Source organism: Octopus sinensis, linkage group LG28 (assembly GCF_006345805.1).
Source record: "Octopus sinensis linkage group LG28, ASM634580v1, whole genome shotgun sequence".
Classification (NCBI taxonomy): Eukaryota; Metazoa; Mollusca; class Cephalopoda; order Octopoda; family Octopodidae; genus Octopus; species Octopus sinensis.
In genome coordinates, this window is record NC_043024.1 from 12,447,365 (window position 1) to 12,469,650 (window position 22,286).

Sequence of the window (22,286 nt, forward strand, 5' to 3'; positions counted from 1 at the left end):
TTCAACTGGTACTTATTTCATCAATCCCTAAAAGATGAAAGGTAAAGTCAACCTCAGCAGAATTTGAACTCAGAACGTAGCAATGGGCGAAATTCCACTAAGCATTTCACCTAGCATGCTAACGATTTCACCAGCTTGCCACTTTAATAATAATAATCCTTTCTGTTATAGGTACAAGGCCTGAAATTTTGAGGGAGAGAACTAGTCAATTACATCGACCCCAGGATTTCACCGGTACTTAATTTATCAGTCCTGAAAGGAGGTAAGACAAAGTTGACCTCGGCGGAATTTGAACTCAGAATGTAGTGGCTAAGCATTTTGCCTGGCATGCTAACAACCCTGCCAGCTCACCACTTTAATAATAATAATAATAATAATAATAATAATATAATAATAATAAAATAGCAACATGATATGAATTAGCATATATTGTGTTTAGCATGGTTCATTTGTTTTTAGGATTTTTTTTATTTCATAACCCCCCACTCCCCACCTTCCATTCTCGCAAACGTGTTATGTGGCGTCTTGTTATGTAGTATCTTGTCCCAACATGTTCTCATCCTGTTTGATCACATTTATGCATACAACCCACCCCCACCACACGTGTCTAACTCCACCCTCTTTACCAGCTGTCCTTAGAATAAAAAAGTGTTTTACCCGCCCCCCCCCCACGTCTTTTATCAATGTCTCTATCTCCCACAATGTATTGATTGGTTCTTACAGGAATGAATAAGAGCCATAAAGTAAGCATGAGAAAAGAAAGAAAGAAAGAGACAGATGGACTTCATTGATTGGTCAACAGATGTTTAAAAAAAATAAAATAAAATAAGATAAGATAAAAAAATATATATGAGACAAAGTCAATAAATATGTGTTGTATTGATTGGTTTCCGAAAAGAATAAAAGGAAGATATAAAGAAAAAAATATGTAAGCATCACTGAACGGTTTGTGAGAGAGAGAGTGAGTGAGAGAGAGAGGGAGGGAGAGAGAGGAAGAGAGAGAGAGAGTGAGAGAGAGAGGGAGAGAGAAAGAGAGGGAGGGAGAGAGAGTGAGTGAGAGAGAGAGTGAGAGAGAGTGAGAGTGAGAGAGAGAGAAAGAGAGAGAGAGAGTGCATGTGTTTGGACATGTATGCATCTGCACTAAAATGTGTACATATTTAGGATAATAATAATTGTTGTAATAATGATAATTGTTTACAATTTTGGGGGGAGGGTAAGTTGAACAGATTGACCCCCCAGTAATCACTGGTACTTATTTCATTGATCCATAAGGATGAAAAGCAAGACAGCCTTTGGTGGTATTTGAACTCTGAGTGTAAAATGCCAAAGGAAAGGCCACCTACCACCATTCCGTCTGATGCGTTAACAGTTTTGTCAGCCAGTAATGACAATGATTTCTTATATTCATCCCTGGGGCACCAATTAGGGGTGGGGCATTACAAGAACAGCTTACAGTTTGTATAATGGCTTACATAATAAAATAGGAAAGTGAAGGGAAGGAGATACGTGATAAAAAAAAAAAGGATACCAAATATTTGAATGCAAAGATGGTGCAGTCGTCCAATTACAGAAAAGGTTCAGATTAGAGACAGTTGAGGAACCCAACAAATTCAGGATTTTCCTGGCTACCAAAAGGCACAAACCTTCACTTAACTATTCTGCTCTAATCTACAGGCTTCAGAGTAGTTCGATATACCCTAACTTCTTCAGCCTCCTTTTGACAAATTTGCCAAAGAGAGAGAGAGAGAGAGAGAGAGAGAGAGGGAGAGAGAGAGAGGGAGAGAGTGAGTACTTCCCCCCCACTTGCTTCCCTTTCCAAAGTAGGTTTCTATCTTCCATCCTTTCTACCCTGACCCCAGCACCACTCCTCCTGCCACTAAACACACCAACACCACCTTACCCACCCTGTGGAATCTCATGCTTATTTACTAACATCTTTTTGAATTAATCATGCATTATTTCATAGCTTCAAGATTTCTATAATGTAATTGTTTATTTTTAGAATGACCTTGTAGGTCATTCTAAATGTGCCCGTGATGAACCCAGCCCATAGCCAAATTTCTTCTATATACAACAAGAGCAGTTCCGCAAGCAACCCATAGACATTGCAAAAGTGCATGCGATGTGTTTCCGTTGCTCTGCAGGCATTTTAGACCATTCCACTTGGCAGCACTTTCCTATCTACAGAGTTTATCTTGAACTTGTAGTGTTCCTTGGGAGCTCTGCCAGGCCAAAGACTTCTGCTGACTATCCATTGGGGTACCTGCACCGAAAGTCCCTCAAAACAGACCAGCTAGGTCCCTAACAACATCATCACACTTTTCCACTAGCCTTCGGCATACTGTTAAAGTGCCCTGCATTGTGGTGTGATGAGGTGTGGTGTGGGGTGGTGGTGTGCATGGTGTGGTGATGTTGGGGTGTGGGGGAGGCGAGAATGGGGGAAGCAAGGGTGGGTTGGGATGGGATGTATAAGGATGGTGGGGTTGGAATGTGTAGGGGTGGGGTAACAAGGGAAGGGGTGACGATGAAGGGAGAAGGTGGATAGGAGGAAGTAGGTGTGAGAGGAAGGGAGGAGAGAAGAGGAGGGTTTGAAGAAGAGAGGAAGAGAGTTGAGCCCATATGACACAAAGGAGCGTAGAGAGAAGATTAATCCCTGCTCATGGTGAAGACGGGAGTCTGGATGGCTCCTGTGCAAGGACAATCCAAAAACAGACAGGTGTTGTAAAGAGTGACCGGTAGAGTGGAAATATGATTTGTAGAATAATACATTAAAACCCATATATACCCATAAAAACATGAAGCCCTAAAGCTTAATTTAATTTAGATTAAACGTTATGGGGTAAGCTTCCACAATCTAGAAGAGAAGGACAGTATGCAACTGTTAGCTACAGGTGTCAACTACCTTTTGGACATTTCGTATGCTCAGTCAGATGCTTCCAGGCGAGTTCATGTCCAAACACAACCAGGGGTATAAAAAGGGGTTTTAAGGAATTTTTTAAATGAGCATCAGTGGATTAGTTGAATCCATGTATTGTGACTTTTTATCTCATCATCATCATTTAACATCTGTTGTCCATGCTGGCATGGGTTGGATGGTTCGACAAGAGTGGTCAAGTTGGAGGGATTTACCTGACTCCTGTCTGATTTGGCATGGTTTCTAGGGCTGGATGCCCTTCCTAACATGCCAACCACTTTACAGAGTGTGCTGGATGCTTTTATGTGGCTCCACGTGAACACAGAGGTACTTTTATGCGGCATCGCCATGAGTGCTTTATACCACCAAAGAGACCAATCAACCTATAACGATTGCTTAGAAACTTCCTGCATCTAGTTTATTATTATCATCAGAAACACTTATTGCTTACAAGTTTTTGATAAAGTCACTAATTAATTAACCTATATTTTATATGGATATGGAAAGTCTACTGTTTATTTAACTTTAAAATCACTCTGCAAATGGCCTGTGGGCAAAGTTTTCTCGAAACTTGCATGTTAGCAACTATTTTCTGTTAAGGAAAGAAAAAAAAATGTGCACACACAAGTTTTTAAAGATGAAATCAAATTTTTAGGTATTAAAGAAATTTGTGTGGCAGTTCCTCTCTCTCTCTGGTTCCCCTCCCACCTATTTTTAGTGTGATAAAACATCAACTAATTTCTGTGACAGTTCTTCACACATGTACTTTGCAAAAAAAACAACAAAAAAACAAAAACAAACAAACAAAATTTGCACACACTGCACATTTCAATGCACACTCTCAAATGAAATAAGTACGGCTTAGGGTAAGTGATGGGGGCTGGAGTGAAAATATTGAAAATCAGCAGGAAAAGGAACCATTATTTATACAATGGTAAGGGGGCCTAGTGAAAAGAAGTGAACTTTAGAAGGAACCGAATGAAAAAAAAATGTAATAAATGTTTTGGCAGTCAGCCTTTTTCTGTATTTGTTGTAATATATATGTGGAACTAAAGTTGGATAAATTATTTAAATTGCATAAGGACTTTATAATGGCTGTGCCTGCTATATATATATGTATATATATATATATGTATATATATAGAGATGTATATAAGGGAGAAAGTGATCTGAAAAATATATACTTATATCCATAGAAATACTTACATATACATACACAAACCTTTATTTTAAACCTATTTAATTCTAAAACAAACATTTCATTTTAGTAAATTGTCTTTTAGTAGAATATTGGTGAAATAATATGAAAAAAAAAACCAAAACAAAACAATAAAACGAAACTACACAAAAAAATGAAAGAAAATGGAAAGAAAACATAAACACAAACAACATACAAAAAGTAATAAAATCTAAAAAGCAGAAAATAAAAAAAAGACAGTATTTTTATGTAAAAAAGAAATTGCATGAGAATGGAGTAAGATTTGTTTCTTCTCAGAGCATGTGACGAAAGGGTAGAAAGAGTAGAAAGGGTGGGTGTCCTAGTTTTAATCTGCAATTTCTTCAATTTCATTCCTGTGGAGGAGCCATTCCATTCCTCCCTCTCCCCAGTTTCCCCCCCCACCTATTTTTAGTGGGATAAAACATACACAAAAGAAGCAATCAAAAGTACAAATTGGTGGGAAGCGGGGAAAGCTGATGAAATCAGCCCCTAATGTCTGACTGGTATTTACTTTAGAGCCAATGAAGTATGGTCATACCTATTTCTTTACTACCCACAAGGGGCTAAACACAGAAGGGACAAACAAGGATAGACAAACAGATTAAGTAGATTACACTGACCCCAGTGCGTAACTAGTACTTAATTTATCGACCCTGAAAGGATGAAAGGCAAAGTTGACCTCGGCGGAATTTGAACTCAGAATGTAACGGCAGACGTAATACAGCTAAGCATTTCGCCCGGCGTGCTAACGTTTCTGCCAGCTCGCTGCCCTTGATATCACAAGCCATTCCCTCTGAATCAAACCCTATCTTACTCATTGGGGAAGGAAGTTGTAGATGTAATCTTCAACGTAAAGAAAGATAATCCAGGATGGTCATTGTTGGACTACTTTTAATTCATAGTTTTATTCAACTAAAGAACAGATAAAGTTAAATAACGTAATTCTGTAATTCTGAGATGAGGAATTTTATGTTACGATTACATTAGCTGGAGTGATGTCCCCATCTTGAATGCTTTTGTTTTTCCTTTAGCAGAAATGGAAGGGGAAAAAAAAAGCAACAGTCATGATAAGGACACCATTACATTATTTACATTTGATGGATATTTGTCCTCAACACAACGTTTTGGCTGATATACCCCCCTAGCCTTCATCAAGTATTTTGGGGAAATTTCGAACCAGGGTTCTCATTCCTAAGGTATTTTTTTATGTTGTTGTTATTATTATTAGTAGTAGTATTAGTATTAGTATTACTATTATTATTATTCAGGTCACTATCTGGAATCAAACTTGGAATCTTGGGGTTAGTATCCTGCGCTCTTAACCACTACACCATATGCACCAGACTCCAGTCTGTTTCGGCATGGTTTCTACAGCTGAATGCCTTTCCTAACACCAACCACTTTACAGAGTGTGGGCGCTGCCCCCCCCCACTCCTAAGGTGCTCTAGTCAGTGTTTTACCAATTTTCAGTCTCTGTGTTCAAACCTCCAAAACGTCAACTTGCCATTTCGTTATTACAAGATCAAGTAACCATTCTGTGATGCCTTAAATTATTGGAGTGGTCGGCAAGAAGCCCAGATGCAGGGACCACGTTGTTTCTTTGCAATCAAAGTTCAAACTCTGTCATGGCATTCAAAGATGGAAACACAAGAAATGGATTCTGTTGTCATTTAGATAAACTAAAGAAGCAATAACGGGTAGAATATTTTTGATTTCTGATCTGATTAATCAGGTGTAATAACATGGAAGAAGTGATTGGGGGGGGGGGGGGTAAGCAACAACGAAAGACTGTTACACAAATTGCCAAACTTTCAAAAATTCTTTTTTGGTTAACATTATCTGAATTATCTCTCCCTTGGCTGTTTACACTCTCTGCCAGGGAGTTTTTGTTTGCTAACAGCAGGGATAATTTCAGTGAAGTAAACTTTTTCAATTTAAAATATATTACATGGTGAAATTACATTAGTAACGAGATATTTAATAAATAAATTCCACTTAGTGCAAGCAAGACACAAATTTAATAAGAATAAGGAAAAGAAGTAGGGGTGGTGGTGGTGGGGAGGGGAGAGTGAGGGGAAGGAGGAGGAGGAGGGGGGAATATTTCAGTAAGAATAAATTTAGTGTTTTATTTTCTATTTTTAATAACTAGAATATGATGATGATGATGATGATGAATATATTCTTACATCTAAGCCAGATGTGAAGCTTTGTAAATTTTCATCCTACACACAATCTTGGAAACTAGTTCTGTATGATACATCCCTCTCTCTTTTCTCGACTACCATGACCACCACGACCACCACCACGGGCAACATCTCCAGTCTCTGTCTGCTCGCTCCTACCACCTCTTTCTCTTTGTTCATCCACCATCTTGATTACCTTCAGATCCTATGTCAATGAAGGGGGCGGGGCGAGAACTAAAACAAAAAACATCAATAAATGAGATCTTGTCTGCACATGTCTTTTTGCTTCCGTGAGCATTTTGTCTGCATATGTGATGTGTATGTGCATGTATGTATGTGTATATATATATATATATATATATATATATATATATATATATATATATGTAGGAGGTTTATTTTTCTTGCATGAATGCAAGGCCTAAAACATTTACATAAACGTCAATGACAAATCCAATTTTAATGTCTGTTGTTTTTGATGAGATACACCTGGAAGGTGGGTACATATTTCAATTACAGGACTTTGATGCTTTCAAAATCGTTTTGCCTCACTTAAGTACCAAGATGTGTCTGTGTTTGTCCATCTCTGACAACCCCTCACTCCGACCCAACATGTTGGTTCGAGTTGGATGTGTCTTTTGCTGGATGCCCTTCCTGATACCAAACCCTTGTAGCTTCTTACAACAAGAACTGGTACAGCATACCTAGCTTTCAAAAGTTGGTTTATGTACATATTCTTTTATTCTTTTATTTGTTTCAGTCATTTTACTGTGGCCATGCTGGAGCACTGCCTTTAGTCACACAAATTGACCCCAGGCCTTATTGTTTATAAGCCTAGTACTTATTCTATTGGTCTCTTTTGCTGAACTGCTAAGTTACGGGGATGTAAACACATCAACATCGGTTGCCAGGTGATGGTGGATGGACAAACACAGACACACACACATATATATATATATATATATACAAAGGGCTTCTTTCAGTTTCCATCAACCAAATCCACTCACACAGCCTTTGTTGGCCCGAGAAGACACTTGCCCAAGGCGCCACGCAGTGGGACTGAACCTGGAACCATGTGGTTGGTAAGCAAGCTACTTACCACACAGCCACTCCTGTGCCTAGGTGTTATATCTAGCAATGTAGGTGACCAAAGCCATATCAGTATATTTGGTTGATAGAAACTGAAAGAAGCCCATCATATATACAGACATACATTTATATATACATACACACATACTGGGTGCGATGGGTAAATTGTTGCCATTTTATATTTTTAATTTCATGCAAACACATTGTTTATTTCTGATTTTGTCAACTACACAGTATAGTAGGGTCAGTTGGGTACCGTCTGTGAGGAAAACAGCAACATGACGCAATTCACTCTATCAGAAATTTGGAAACAACATGCCGTGCTGCTTGGCATTCATGCCAGAAGCTTCAATATGAACATTTCAGAGGGTCTGGGTGTCAGTCTGAGGTCGTGTACCGAGAGAGATAAAAATCAAACATCCAGTCAACATCATGGTATTTGGAGTGATCACTAGTGATGGTAATGTTATGCCTCCAGTCATCTTACAACACGGTCTTGGACTGAACAGGGAGGCCTACATCAAGTACCTGGAAGAGGTAGTGCTGCCTTGAGTCAAGAGGGTGACTGTTGGAAGACCCTGTGTCTGCCAACAGGACTCTGCACCATGCCACACAAGCATTCATGACTGTCAGACAATTTCTGTGACCACATCACCCCTAACGTCTGGCCATCTAACTCCCCTTTGATTATTATTTGTGGGGAGCAGTTGAGCGAGAGACCAACAAAACTCCTTGCAACACCAAAGATGAACCAAAAGCAAAGATTATGGCAGCATTCATCAACTTAAACAAGGAGAACATCAAGAAGAGTTGCAGGAGATTCCAAAGTCGTCTGGAGGCCAAGGTTGAAACCAATGGCGATATTATTAAACAAATTTACTCTTTAGTATTTCAAGATATTTTTATGTAATTTTGGTAAATATACCTCTGAAAATGAGATGTCAGTGTTATTTGAATTTTTTGTGCTATTTAGACAACAGTTTATTCACTCCACCCTGTATATGTGTGTGTGTGTGTTCCCCCACTGCTTGACAACTGGTGTGGCTGTGTTTACATCTCCATAACTTAGTAGTTCGGCAAAAGAGACTGATAGAATAAGTACCAAGCTTAAAAATCAAAAGAAATCTGGGTTTGATTCATTCAACCAAAAGAGATCACCAAAGTGGTGCTCCAGTTTGGTCGCAGTCTATTAAGTGAAACAAGTAAAAAAGATAAAACAGAAAAGATGGTCTCTGTGTCATAGGAAGCAAATAGCTTGAGAAAATGAACAATAAGTGGTGAGGAGGGAGTGAGGGAGTCCTGGGCCCCCTTGCAGTGCAGCTACTAGTCAATAAAATAATACAATAAAAACTGTATAAAAATCTGCAGGGTACCTTGTGGCTTGACTACCAGCAAACCTTTGACAACCTACCATATGGGTGGATTATCAAAGCATTCATTTATGATATTCTCCCAACCATTGTTAACTGCTATTCAAACACCTGACCAACATTTGCTAAACCATATTACATCAAAGAGGTGAGAAGAAACCATTCAAATCTGACATTCTGTTCGTTACCACAGCTCTCTTTTGTTGAAGCCATTATCACACCTGCTCAGAATCATAGTGTTGCAAATGGACAGCTTGAATCCAAAAATGTCTCTTATCTTTTCTTTGAAGAAGACTTGAAGCTACGTCCAGTGAAATATCAACTACAAGAAAAAGGAATTGGTTCTTATGACTCAGTATTCCATAAATACTGGAATGAAATTTGGTGAGTCCAGATGGGCATTTTTTTTTATGGTAAGTCAACTAGTGACCATCTCCCACCAAAAAAAAAAAAAAAAAGGAGCATCTTAACGATGCAACCTTTATATTCAGCTGAGAACTACAAGAATTATGAATAAGGTGAGAATCTCAATTATGATGGATGAAACAATAAGGTGAGGCCAAGAAATGAATACCTTGAAATACCAAAAGGGGACAGCCTGCCACAAGTATAGTGCTGGCAACAGTTTGGCAGTGCCTATTGTAGCACCTAAATTTTGGCTTTCTGAAGTGATGGTCACAACAAGAACTTAGTGAGACTGATGTAGTCATGGAGAAATTGCTCAGTGGTACTGGAAATTTGACCATTAATGTAAAAAGAAAAAAATATTTCCCAAATTATTGGTGTAGGTATGGCCATGTGGTAAGAAGTTGGCTTCACAGTGGCAGAGTTTCAAGTTCAATCTCACTGCATGGCACCTTGGGCAAGCATCCTCTACTTTATTTCTGGGTTAACCAAGGCTTTGTGAACTGATTTGGTAGACAGAAACTGAAAGAAGCCTGTTGCATATGTCTGTGAGAGTTTATTACTAACCCCATGCCTTGATGTTGCATGAGAGTCATACATGAGAGTCATGCATGAGAGTCACAGTCATACAAGTGGTGCCCTTCGCTTCTAGTCTTCTGTCTGGACATGGGGTAAATATTACTTTACTTGGAAATAGGTGAGGGTTGGTGACAGGAAGGGCATCCTGCCGTAGAAAATCCATCTCAACAAGTTTTGCTTGACTCATGCGAGCATGGAAAATCGGACATTAAAATGATGATGATGATGATGGATGTTATCGCCTTAAATAAGCTGAAGCCTGAAAGCACCAAAGAAAGATCTCCAGCAGAACAAAAGGTGCAGCAATGGTCTGGCTCAAGTTGTGAGCATGAGAATAACAAAGAAATCGTTTGGATAATGAATCAATGAATTTAACAAGAGACATGAAATGAAAGCCAACTCAGATTTCTCCCCAAGAAACACTGGAGAATTGTATTTTAAACTATAACAAAACCATAAGTATCCCTATTCACTGAGATGGCTGAACGTGGGAACCTGAAATGGTTGTTAGCCTTGGAGAGAGAATAACTCACACGAAAAGCCTAGCATGGAATCTGAGGAATTTACAATGTCTCACCTTTAACCCTTTCATTACTGTATTTATTTTGAGATGCTCTATGTTTCTTTCAATTATTTTAAATATAACAAAGAATTTAGTAAAATAACTTCGTTATCATTTAGCTAGTGTTAGGAACATAAATTGTGACTAAGGTTTGGTGGTATATTTTAATGCAAAACTTATGAAAACAAGACATTTGTACTACAGAGCCAGAGCTGGTTTTGGCCGGGTTGGTAATGAAAGGGTTAAGGTTACCTGCATACAATTGAGAAACAAGAAATTCCCTTCAAATACCTTCTACACAAAAGACTGGGTCAACTGACAACAAATGTAGGCAAAACCATAATTGAAGGCATTAGCTATATCATTGCCAATTAGAAGAGATATTTCTAGATTCTGTCTTAAATAAAGTAAAACAAACTGAAACAATCTGGAAAGGAGCAAAAATCAATATTTAAAATAATAATGATCAATACACTGAGACCAATAGATCTGAAAAATATTGGTGAAGTCTAAGAACAAAAGCAACGGCCAAATTCAAAATGCAACTGATCTGATCTTGTTAATTGGGGTTGAAAAATAGGTTCTGCCACCATTTTAAATCAATGTGGTTAGAAAAATACAGAAGAAAGACAATATGTGGGGCTCATAGATTAGTAGTTTGTAAATCCTGTACCCTACATCCACTTTCAGCTTTATATCCCCATTAATACGGGAGTAATACCAACTCATTTCCTCTGTTATAGATGCCCATGGTCACCAGCTATGGCAATGATACAAAATTATCTCAGGCAATAAAAAAATCAAGATGACGTTGTAAGTTTACAGTGGAACCTGAATTTGAGATACACGTCATTTGAAATAAACAACATGCAGTTTAATGCTGGAAAATTTCAAGCACTGCACTATCAACCCACAAATGCACTACAGCCTGCACATACAGGACCCAAAGACACTACAATCCTAGAGTCATAAGCAGTGAAAGACTTGGGGATCAGTATATGCAATTGCACACTTTACATGCACATTACCAAGGTGGCAGCAAAGTGCAAACAAGTGGTAGGATGGATACTAAGGTCCTTCAAGACAAGAGACCAAGAAACTCTGTTGACCCTGTGGAGAACCTTCATTCTTAACAGCCTGACTACTGCTCCCACTTATGGTCACCACATAACAACCAAGCTAACAGTAGAGCTTGAAGCAGTCCAACACCACTACACACAAAGATTGAAACAGTGCAATGGATGAGTTAAGGGGATAGGTTGAGAAAACAGCAAATTTACTCCCTGGAGTGAAGGCGCAGCAGATGTGTAATGATGTAGAGATGGAAAACTCTAGAAGGGCTTGTAACTAATTTCGGCATTGAGTGTTATACAAATGCCAGACTGGCGACCATTGAATTGTACCAAAGGTACCATTCATTCCATCTGAATTCAGGACCAGGTACTGCAATAGTCTAGGGCTCAAAGGCCCACAGCTAGAACGAAGACACATACATGAGGTGGGGGGGGGGTGATGTGAAACAGCCTCGACTGAGGAAATCAGAAAGACTACAGTGGTGCTCCAGCATGACCACAACTGCATGGCTGAAATGAATAAAAGAGATACATACATACATACATATATATAAGTTTATACATATATACATATATATATATGTTTATATATATATATATGTATGTACTTTATATATATATATATATACATACATATATATATATATATACATACATATATATAGATAGTTATATGTATATGTATGTACTCACATATATATATATATATATACATATGTAGATATATGTATATGTATGTACTTATATATATATATATATATACTTATATATATACATTATACATATATAGATATATGTATATGTATGTACTTATATATATATGTAGTTATGTGTGTTTGTATGTATGTTAATATATATATATATGTACATATAGTATTGAAGTTATCTTAGAAATTAGTTCTGATGGCATTTTAATTTAATTGAAATAGCTTTTACCATAATGGAATTTCTCTGTGTGTGTTTCTAATCGTAATTGTAATAATCTGTTTTTTGATGACACCATTGTTGCACCATCATTGCAAAATGGAAGCCTCCTATTCATGGACTTATATTAACCATGGTTCTCTACTCAAAAAACTTTAAAAAAAACAACAAAAAACATACTCATTGTTGTTTTTGTTGATCGAGACCCCTCCCCTGCAAACATAGTCTTCTTTTTTGTATAGCTAAGTCTAACATTGTTGAATATGGCTTTCGATTTTAAACTACTTGTTTGTGAGTGGTAGTCATGATTTGTCACCAGCTTAATTTCTCCAACTGGTGTCCATGGGTGTAAACGAACGGTATTAAGTTTCAAGCAAGACAACAACTTAATACTGTAGTGCATCGCCCTTCCTACAAAACCAAAACTTTTAATGGGTTGGTCTTTGTTCCTCTTCGCCGGCGTCAGTGAACCTGTAAAATACCATCCGTGTTGCCCTACTTTCTCTCACGAAGCTATAAGATATGGCTAAAAATACACTTGTTTGTTTACATTTTCATGTGTGTGTGTAATTATATACACATATCTAGATATGAATGTATAATATATTCAAACCCCCTACTAACAATTCACTGTCTAAAAGCATGCAGAGTCATATATCCATGTGGTTGTGTGTGTGTGTGTGTATAAGATGATATGTTGAAATGATATGTCTATTCAATGTGTGGGGTTGACCTGGAGCTAAACAACAACACTTCAAATTGGTGGGTTCTGGGTTCATTCGACCCACTGGCAATAACAACCAAATCTTCCTCGAATCACAACTTACTGTCTTAAATAAAAGATTGACTGAGTGTTAATGTAAACCTAAAAAGCACCCACTACACTCTCAGGAGTGGTTGGCATTAGGAAGGACGTCCAGCTGTGAGAACATTGCCAGATCAGATTGGATCCTGGTACAGTTTCCTGGCTTTCCAGACCTCAGCCAAACCGTCTAACCCATGCCAGCATGGAAAACGGATGTTAAACGATGACGATGATGATGATGATAGTGTGTGTGTGTGTGTGTGTGTGTGTGTGTGTGTGTGTGTGTGTGTCTGTCTGTCTGTCTGTCTCTCATCATTGTCTTACTAACACCCACTTTTCAATGTCTGCATGGGTTGGACAGAGTTTATTGAGGTAGAATTTTTATGGAGGGATGCCTTTCCTGTTGTGGACCCGTTTTTGAGTAAGTCAACATTTCCCCACACCCAGACAGGTTTCTGCAGAATATGCGAATGAAGGACATTCAATTACGAAAATCATGTGATATCAAGCGGGGACACACACACACACATTCACAAGTAAGCTTCTTTCAGTTTCTATCAACCAAATTCAGTTGAAAGCCTTTGGTTAGCCAGAGGCTATAATGGAAAACACTTGTCCAAGGTGCCACACAGTGGAACTGAACCCACTGTGTGGCACTTTGGACAAGTGTTTTCCATTATAGCTTCTGGTCAACCAAAGGCTTTCAACTGAATTTGGTTGATAGAAACTGAAAGAAGCTTACTTGTGAATGTGTGTGTGTGTGTCCCCGCTTGATATCACATGATTTTCGTAATTGAATGTCCTTCATTCGCATATTCTGCAGAAACCTGTCTGGGTGTGGGGAAATGTTGACTTACTCAAAAACGGGTCCACAACAGGAAAGGCATCCCTCCATAAAAATTCTACCTCAATAAACTCTGTCCAACCCATGCAGACATTGAAAAGTGGGTGTTAGTAAGACAATGATGAGAGACAGACAGACAGACAGACAGACACACACACACACACACACACACACACATGTAGTTGGAAAGCAAACTTCTTAACTGTACAACCATAGCAGTGATTTATATATGTGTGTTTATATTTATGCCTGTATGGTTAAGGGTGTGCATGTGTTTAAATGTGTGTGTGTGTGTGTGTGTACATATATATTATCATGGTTGATCTTTCGTTTTGTGATCCAGAAAGTGAAACTAGAAATTTGCAGACATATGAAATGAAAGTAAAATATTGTTCAGTTATATTTGACAACATTTACCAATGAAATGAAACTGAGAGAATGTCTTTTCTTCTTGAAACTTCAAGTTAAGTTGACTGAAAAGAATTAAGTCTTATTAATTATTCTCATGACATGCCTGCACTTAAGTATTTGTAATCCGTTATTCGTTTCTGCTCGACAATAAAGTTTTTCTTTTAGAATGTATTTGTGTTGTATTAAGTGAAAATCCCAAAGCACTATTTTCTAGTTCTAAGTTAAGTGTTTTGCTATTAACTTCTCAGGGACTTACCTGCTCCCATCCCTATTTTCCACCCCCTTTCTTCCATCTGTCCCCTACCACATCTTACTCCTTCCCCTTCTGAGATATTTTCTTCTGTTTCTTAGCCCTTGTCTTGGGTGTTTTCTATTGTAGTCTGGTGCCAACCAATATCCCGTGAGAGTAAATCGGTTCATGGAAACATGTTTGTAGTCCTTTCTTACACATACATACACACACATATGTATTTGTGTCTTTGTGTTTCTGGTTGTTTCTCCTTTCCACCACATGACAAACGATGTTGGTTTGTTTACATCCACATAGTTTAGTGGTTTGACACAAGAAACAACAGGTTAAGTTCCACACATAAAAAACTACCTGGGGCCAATTTAGTCAATTAAAACATTTCAAGATGGATCCCTTGCATGGCTGCAGTTCACTGACTGAATCATGTAAGAGGTCAAAGGTCAATATAAACGTCAGTTAAATATATACATCATCATCATCATCATCATCATCATTTAGGGTTTGTTTTCCATGCTGGCATGGGTTGGATGATTTGACTGGAACTGGTAAGCCACATAGTGGCACCTGGCTCCAGTCTGAATCTGGTTTGCTTTCTACAGCGGGATGCCCTTCCAGATGCCAACCACTCCAAAAGTGTAATGGGTGCCTTTTACAGGTCACCAGCAAAGGTTCCCCTTGTGTGTTACTGGTACAAGTGCTTCTTATGTGTCACTGGCACAGGTGCCTGTTACGGGTCACCAGTACTGGCCATGATTAAGATTTCACTTGGTTTGCTGTGCCTTCTCAAGCGCAGAATATTGCCAAAGGTCTCAATCACATGCCATTGCCTCCAGGAAGCTCAACACCCAAAGACCATGCTTCATCACCTCGTCCTAAGTCTTCCTGGATTTATCTCTTCCACAGGTTCCCTCCACAGTTAGAGATACATATGTCTGTATGTATATATATATATATATAAAATCTTACATCAGTTTCCAAGCTTTCTGTTAAATTATGATTTTTAAAAATGTGTGAGTATGTGTGTGTGTATATATATATATATATATATATAGTAAAGAGAGAGTGTGTGTATATATATATATCATTTAACACCTATGTTTCTGTGATAGCATGGGCTGGACAGAATTTGTTGAGGTGGCTATGGCTGGATGCCATTCCTGTCACGAACCCTCACTTGTTCTAAGTAAGTTAATATTTCCTGATCACCAGATCTGTCTCAGAAGAATGGAACTGAAGGACCACCTACTGGTGTGATGGGGACACTTGCTTACAACTACCAGGCAAAGTCAAGGAAAGAAGCCAGTAACATACACACACAAATAAATAAATAAATATATATATATATTATATATATATATATATATATTATTCTATGCTAATTTAGTTAATTGTAAGATAGAAATTTAAAGTGCCTACATGATAACTGCAAGCCTACTTTTGGGCTACCTTGTGTGTGTGTATATATAATATATATATATATATATATATATATATATATATATATATATATATTATATATATAATGGGCTTCTTTCAGTTTCGGTCGACCAAATCCACTCACATGGCTTTAGTTGACCCAGGGCTATAATAGAAGACAGTAACCCAAGTGTCACACAATAGGACCGAACCTGAAGCCATGTGGCTGGGATGCAAACTTGTTACCATACAGCCACACCTGTTTGTCACATGCCCATAAAAGGTAACAAGCACAATGATATTTGTTTTGCCCATACAATTGTGATGTGTGCCAGGCTGTAGCAAAATGTCTTTATTGGACCAACAGACAGAGACAAGGTGGCAGAACCAGTGATTAAACACCAATTACAGCAGCTGTCATCATCACTATTATCGCTGAAAGGGGGTGAGAGATGACAGAATGGATGGCGCGATCAGACGAAAGGCTTGCTGGAATTTTCTTTTGAGTTTATATTCTGTTCAGTTCAACTTTGCCTTTTATCCTTTTTTTTTTTGGAGGGGGGGGGGGGGGCGATGAAACAAGTACCAGTTGTGCACTGGGATCACTAATTGACTAACTCCCACCACCAAATTTCAGGCCTTGTACTTATAGTAAAGAGAATTATTATTATTACCATCATCTGTGCTAGCGGGGTGCCAAGAGCACCAGACGAGTGTGATCGTTGACAGAGTGGCTAACCGGCTTCCGTGCCAGTGGCACATAAAAGGCACCATTCGAGTGCGATTGTTACCAGCGTCACCTTACTGGCCCTTGTGCCCATGCTAGTAGGGTGCCAAGAGCACCATCCGAGCGGGATCATTGCCAGAGTGGCTAACAGGCTTCCGTGCAGGTGGGACGTAAAAGGCACCATTCGAGCGTGATTGTTACCAGCATCGCCTTACTGGCACCTGTGCCGGTGGCATGTGTAAAAAGATTCAAGCGAGGTCATTGCCAGTACCGCTTGACTGGCCTCCATGCCGGCGGCATGTAAAAAGCACCCACTATGCTCTCAGAATGGTTGGCATTAGGAAGGGCATCCAGCTGTAGAAACTCTGTCAGATCAAGATTGGAGCCTGGTGCAGCCATCTGGTTCGCCAGCCCTCAGTCAAAATCGTCCAACCCATGCTAGCATGGAAAGCAGACTTTAAATGATGATTATTATTATTATTATTATTATTGTTATTGTTACTGGAAGGCTGTGAGCTGGCAGAATCGTTAGGATGCCGGTCAAAACGCTTAGTGGTATTTTTGTCTGTCTTCATGTTCTGAGATCAGATTCTGCCGAGGTCAACTTTGCCTTTCATCCTTTCAAAATTAGAAAACAGAAGTACCACTCAAATACAGGGGTCAATGTAATTGACTTGCCCCATCCTCTTAAAAATGCCGGCCTTGAGTCAAAATTAGAATTACTACTACTACTACTACTACTACTACAGTAGTTGTAGACACTAACAATGTCTACGCAATGTTCTCATAAAGGATAATCACAGCTGGAATAAATCTCAACAGAGAACTGTTGGATCAGTGCTGAACATCAACCCCCCCACGACCACCACCACTTGTGGCTATTTTATAAACAGGATATCAGAATGGAATTATGGTTTCAACTGTAACATTATCGGGGGGGGGGGGGGCAGGTGAGAAGGAGGGAGACATAATACTAACACACCAAGGGAAGGGGGGACTCATGGTGTGTGTGTGCATATATATATAATATATATATATAATATATATGCACACACATACACACAAATACACATACATACGCACACATATTTATATATACCTATATATGTGTGTGTGTGTGTATTTATGTAGATTGTATAGTGTTTAGTTTCAAAACAAAATCTCCAAATAGAGTTTAAAAAAAAGCTTTTAATCTGTCCCCTTGGTGATTGGTGGGAGAGGCATGGGTGGAGGGGAAGAAATTGTAGCCTATTAAATGTGAAAATGGATATTTAAATTTAATAAAAACATGACAACATAAAAGAGTTTTCATCAGTTGGAAAAGAAAATGGACTGCTTCCCACAAGAGACGAGCGATAGAAAAATACATAAATGGCGGGGGAGGAGAGAGGGGGGAGAAGAAGAGGAAGAAACAGAGAAAAAGGGAGATGGGTAATGTTCAATTATAATTTTAAAATTAGGAAAATCAAATTTATACCCTTCTTGCAGTTTATTTTATTTTGTTAAGAAATCCATATTTTCCGCTCCACTGCCATCCTTTGCCCATCTTTCTTCCCTTCTTCTGCTCTTCATCTCCAATATATCCAACCATGGAAATATAAGGTGTCACAGTTTTATCACTTCTGTTTGCTTGAGTGTTTTCACTCAGATTATCTGTAAACTTAGTACGGCTTAGAAATTGAATATGGAGAATAGCAGTGTCTCTTACAGGCTGACCAATCAGGTCCCCCTGCGGGGCCTTTTGAAAGGGAAGCAGTCAATGAAATTAGATTCACTTAAACTTTATGAACTTATCCTCCAACATGACAAAGAAAGAAAGAAATTGTATGGAAAGTACTAAAGATGGGGTACAAACAATTCGTTGAACATTTTTACAGGGAGCTGCTTTTTGTCAGTTTGACAACTATTAGGATAGAGTGTTTGTGGCTAGGTCATGGTTGGAAGGTTCTTGATCTAAATCTGATGGATCAGAGATGAATTGAAGCTCAGTAACAATAATATGTAGCAATCTGTGAAGTCCAGTCGCTTGACTTCCTGAAAATAGCATCAAATCTCACTCAGAATCACACCCTAATATCTTTAAAAAAGGAAGGACACCTTAGAGAATGTGGTCCTAAATTATGCCTGGCTGGATCTGGGCAGACCCAGGGCTACTACCAAAACCGCTACAACAATTAAAACAATATACTATGATTCAGTGGGATAACTTTTATGTTGACCCACAAGAAATAGTAACCATATCTCCCTCAAACTGTGTCTTACATACAGTCATAAAAAAAAGAACATTGTAAAATCTGGTCTAAGGTGAACTGGGCTTTGAGAAATAGCAGAGACAGTAGTGGTAGTGGTGGCCATAGATGGAAGATCACTGACCAGAAGTAAACAACAACATTAACATTGAACAATGTAGTCCTAGATACATATGTGAATAAAAATGTAGGATGGTCATAACTACAAAGCCTTTAAGGCTGAGTACAACAGGTTTGGTAACAAAATATTCGGTTCAAACATTATTTTGTAGTTTTAGATTTAACCATTGTCTTCACAGAATAGTTGAGTTACTTATTCACCCAGTGTCAATGACTCATACACACACTTGTGCTACAATATATAGCACAAATGGGATTGAGGGCTTACCTTGCCTGTCCATGACTCAGGTATTTTAACAGGCAGCACTTTGAGAGTGTATATACTCCACCTTGCTAGTGCAGCCACCAGAAAATACACAAAGCATCTACATTAAGTATTTGTAGTTGATGATATGTATTATATGAGGACTGCTTTTATTTCATATGTGCGTGTGTGTCTGTGTGTGTATATATATGTATGTATGTGTATGTATATATATATATATATATGTATAATTGTGCCAGGCAGAAACCCCACTGATGCTATATCTCTCGTAAGGCAACTGAAGGAGAAATACCTAGCCAAAGATAAACCTTTGTACCTGGCTTTTGTTGACTTGGAGTAAGCCTTTGACAGGGTCCCCCGATCCCTTATCTTGTGGTCAATGTGGAAACTGGGAATAGACGAGTGACTGGTAAGAGCTGTACAAGCTCTGTACAGGGATGCTGTCAGTTAGGTGAGGGTTGGTAATGAGTTCAATGAAGAATTCTGAGAAGTAGGGGTTCACCAAAAATCAGCCCTCAGCCCCCTCTTATTTATTATAGACCTCCAGACAATAACAGAGGAATTCAAGACAAGCTGCCCCTAGGAGCTCCTCTATGCTGATGACCTTACTCTAATAGCTGAGTCACTGCCAGAACTGGAGACGAAGTTTATGGTGTGGAAGCAAGGTCTAGAGTTGAAGAGCCTTAGGGTTAACCTAGCAAAAAACAAAGTCTTAGTAAGTAGGAAGGCTGACAAATCACAAACCCTTCAGGTAGAGGGCCCTGCTTGGTCTCTAGAAAAGGCATGGGTAGAAACTCCATACGATGTACCTGGTGTAAGCTATGGACACATAAAGGGTGCAGCAATATCAAAGGAAGGCCAACCGGGGAAATAGTTTTTGTGTGTGGAAGATGCACTGGGGCAATAAACACTGAAGATGTACAGAAAACAGATTCTGTCACATATCAGGGGAAGAAACTAGAAGAGGTTAATAGCTTCTGCTACCTAGACAACCAAGTCTGAAGTTGGGGTGGTTACTCTGAGAGTGTAATGGCTAGAGTAAGAATAGCCTGGGCAAAGTTCAGGGAGCTCCTGCCTCTGCTGGCAACTAAAGGCCTCTTGCTCAGTATGGGGGTAAAAAAAAAAATGGACATTCAACAAATGACTAACAAACATGAATTTTGCAGTCATAATATTAGGGTCTCGTTATTCCACAATTACATCATCAACCCAGACACAAAATTAAGATCACATTTATGTCACAAATCTCAAACTGCCACAAAATCCCAATATCACTGTTAGTCATGTCACAGCATCAGAGCACAATTTCCCAATATTACACAATTACGAGGGGTGTATATGAAAAGTTTTAACCCTTCAAGGCCTTTGAGCCTTGAAGTCTTGTACCTTCATCAGAAGTCTTGTGTCATGTTTTGTTTTTTTAGGGCTCAAGACTTTTCATACACCCCTTGTATAATGTTGATGCGTCACACAGTTATGATGTTACATACCCCTTCATAATGTCACACAATTATAGCATCACAATATGGCACAGTTATAAGGCCACAGGACCACAGCGATACAATCTCAATATTATACAATATTAGAATGTGATAACGTTCACAACGTTACATCTGAATATCTCGTACAGTTACGATACCACATAGTTACATCTTCACAATGTTCCGTTGTCATAATTGCACAAGGTCACAATTACAACGATTTCACACAGATAAAACATCACAATGTGCGCAAGTTGCAATTTTTATAAAACCAGAGACTTAGAATGTCACAGAGTCTCTGTTGATAACACAGAAAATACTATTTCAATGACTCTTCTCCACTCCCACTCTCAGCTCTTATCTAAATGCAAAGGACACATTGTGAGACGACTGAATAAAGTCAACGAGAGGGAGGTGCCAAGTGCAGTGAGAAAATTTCTTCAAAAGTAGAATAGAAATGAAGAAAATATATAAATAAGTAATAATAATAATAATAAATTCTGGTTTTATTGGCCACAAGGGCTAATATAAATTAATAAACATGAATGGACAAACACAGATGGATAAAAACAAAGGGTTTTGCAAAAAAGAAAGGTCCGTGTAAACATATAAGAGAAATTTAACAAGTAAAAACTCCCAATGGGGGGGGGGGCGTTTTGAAAGTTCGCTCGTGGAAAAACCCATAAAAGCCATGGGATCCTGGTCAAATGGGGAGAGAGCCCCTTCTTTTATATTCCTTTCTTCACAGGTGTACTCTCAGAATTGGTCCGGTCATACTGGCCATTATACCGACATTCAACCCACCTTTCAACAAATTTGCTAGGAGTCAACACTTCCCTCTTTATTAGTATTATTATTGGTTTCTTTGGAAACCAATAATAATAATTAATAACAATGATGATAAACGAATAAAAGAAACAAAAGTAATTTTTCCTGCTTACCTTGTACGAAATGTATTTCCTATTTTCGTAGATGAGATAAACCTCCTGTAAATAGATAAGAAATTATATTAGAGTGTGTCATTGACGCTGACAAATAACACGCATACACACAACCCCTGCCCCGACCCCACCTACACACAAACCCACACCCATGCAGAGGAAGAGACATTGTAGTGAGAACATGGAGTTGACTTTGTCAACATGTTATCATAGGTTCTATCTCACAGCATAATTAGACCTTGTTTTCTATTGTTGCTTCAAGCTGACTCGGCACCCTTTAAGTGAAATAGGGGAGAAACGGCACAGGGGAGAGCCGGCACCGGGGAAAGACGGTACAGGAGACCTTCACACATATATGACATATATATATATATATATATATATATATATATATTTCTTTCGTTTCAGTCACTTGATTGTGGCCATGCTGGAGCACTGCCTTTAGTCGAACAAATTGAC

General features: G+C 38.6%; 1 protein-coding gene across 4 annotated transcripts in view; it reads right to left on the reverse strand.

Annotated features, from left to right (window-relative positions):
* LOC115225788 (polypeptide N-acetylgalactosaminyltransferase 5-like) overlaps nucleotides 1-21,896 on the reverse strand; it is a 130,496-nt gene extending 108,600 nt beyond the window's left edge. For all 4 annotated transcript variants that reach the window (XM_036514462.1, XM_029796745.2, XM_029796746.2 and 1 more), the window contains exon 1: nucleotides 21,828-21,896. The gene's annotated coding sequence lies outside the window, so the exon portion shown is untranslated. The remainder of the gene's footprint in view (nucleotides 1-21,827) is intronic.
* Nucleotides 21,897-22,286: the final 390 nt, after the last annotated feature.